Raw genomic sequence first — 2245 nt, 5'->3', positions numbered from 1 at the left:
CGACCACTTTCGACGCGACTCTTTGGTGAAGCTGGGGAACGACTTTGTGACTGAAGTGAACGCCCGCTGGGAGTGTGTAATGGGGTGCCACCACTCTCAGGAGCTTACGGAAGCCTTGGTTCTCCACGAACGTGTACGGCAACAGATCCACGCTGATCATTTCACCCACGCTGTCGGTGATCGTCTGGGTCGTCGTAGGGCTCGGTCGGTCGTGGGCTTCGGATGCACGAGCGGGAGCAGCGGGAGCTGCAGAGGTTGGCTGTGACCTCCTGCTGCTCGGAGCGCCACGAATGCCGGCCACAATGCGATGCTTGTAATACATATGGTTGTGCATGTTGCTGGTGGTTAGATGTCTTAAATTCTTGCCTCTGCCCACAAGTCTCTTGCATATGCTGCACGCCACCTTCGTCACGTCGTCGTCACATACGGTGAAATATTTCCAGATTGCACTCTTCTTTCTCGTTTGCTGTCTTGTTGTTGCGGTGTCACCGACGTGTTGCTCACGTGCAGCAGCAGAAGCATCATTGTCACAATATGTCGCATCTTCAATCTTCACAATATTAAGAGTATCCATGACTAACTTCTGAATGATCCGCCGTTTACAGGATAACGCGATTTTACCCTCGGACCTGCCTTAGCTGGTCGAGTCATACATCTGCTCCTCATCTGGGCCACTTGATTTATTCTTCCACGAGTTGTTGTTGTTGTTGTGCTCTTTTTCATCTAGCATATGAAAGCTCCTCCTCCTCCTCCCTCACCAGCTGGCACAGGGGACGAAACGCTGCGACGCCACTTAAATGTCAGTGATAAGCACAATAGATGCGACCAAGAACAAGTTTCTGGTAACCTGAGTAATTTTCGCGGCGGTAGTTCTTCTTCTCCTTCTTCTTCTTCTTCGTCCTTCAATTTCCTGCTGAGTTTACGCCACTGGTGTGTTGCTGCCCCCCACAGGTCACTTGGCGAAATGCAGCTCCCCCTTCACAGAGTATAAAGTCACGCATACAGATCGGTGTTTCACATTTAGGGGGGGATTCCTCTTCAAACATCAGCATGTTGGTGTTGGCATTCAGTTAGTTCGACGGAAATAGACTTTTCTGCCTTTGTTATTGCTTTATCATGAGGCGATACACAACGCTATTATTTGCAGGATATTTCGAGATGAAATCTACATTTGTGTCACTGAAACTGGTAGACGGAATTTTGAAAATATGAGGGACGTTGAAACGCAATGTTCAATTCTTGTGGTTTGGGTTCATTGTCAAGGGGCGCCCTCTCGTGGTGGAGTTGAGCAACTGTTTCAATGTCCGTCTTCTTACAGGACTGCTTCACTGTGAAGAGGGAGGCGGATGGATACGAGTGGATCAAACTGCATGCTTCCCGATGGAAATGAAGGAGGAAAGTGTGCAAAGATATAGAGCGCAAATAAATGAAATAACGAAGAGCAATGGCGACTAAGAAGCTGTTCTCAGCGATGTATTTACGACTCAGTAATTAAGACAATGAATGAATTCGTTCTACATTTTATTAGATTCACCGCCCGGTGCAGGACAGACAACATAAATAAACTCCTGAAATACATCGACAATATACAGAGGGTTCCTCTGTATGATAATATGAACTCTATTGGGCTACATGATATAATTATATAAGCTTATTTTTTCACAGTGTTAGAAAGCCCCGCGTGAGCAGGGCATCAAAAAATTAGTTGAAACTCTTATTAATCCTCTCCACGGAAATCTTTAGTAAAAGGCGAAAGATTTATACGCTCTGAAGAGAATCAAGAGTGTGTGTTTGAGGAAGGGGAGGCTGCCCGACTTTATACTCCGCCTGACAGTGTTCACGTACGGTTCATTGTTTACGTAACACCATTGTGAAATTGTATTGAATCACAAAACATTTTCTACACAACAAATATCTTTAATAATCCACCAAAATAATATGAATGAGAGTTAAATGGAAAAGATTTAACTTGGAACTATCACACATGCGCTATGCATTGTGGGAGTATGGTAATCTGACCACGCCTTTGCTTTTAAAAGAAAATCTTTTTGAGCATAATAACTGTTTTTTTATTCTTTCTTTCGCAGACAGATTATATGACTGGTGTACAAAGAGGGTGTGAACTGTTTTCGCCATGAGTTGGAGTTGTGTTTCTGCTCTGCAGCAACTGTTTACAAGCATATAGGTGTACGCATGCGCAAACAAGATTCTGTCAAGATGATCGCTTACCGTTTCTGTTTTTAGC

General features: G+C 44.8%; 1 non-coding gene across 1 annotated transcript; it reads right to left on the bottom strand.

Moving 5' to 3' along the window:
- Positions 1 to 1673: 1673 nt before the first annotated feature.
- On the bottom strand, positions 1674 to 1787 carry LOC130200206 (U5 spliceosomal RNA). The gene has a single exon (XR_008832948.1). It is a non-coding gene; the product is annotated as a U5 spliceosomal RNA (small nuclear RNA).
- Positions 1788 to 2245: the final 458 nt, after the last annotated feature.

The sequence above is a fragment of the Pseudoliparis swirei genome, chromosome 9 (genome assembly GCF_029220125.1).
Source record: "Pseudoliparis swirei isolate HS2019 ecotype Mariana Trench chromosome 9, NWPU_hadal_v1, whole genome shotgun sequence".
NCBI classification, from domain to species: domain Eukaryota; kingdom Metazoa; phylum Chordata; class Actinopteri; order Perciformes; family Liparidae; genus Pseudoliparis; species Pseudoliparis swirei.
The sequence above is the reverse complement of the archived record's forward strand: the minus strand, read 5'-3'. Positions and strand labels throughout refer to the sequence as shown.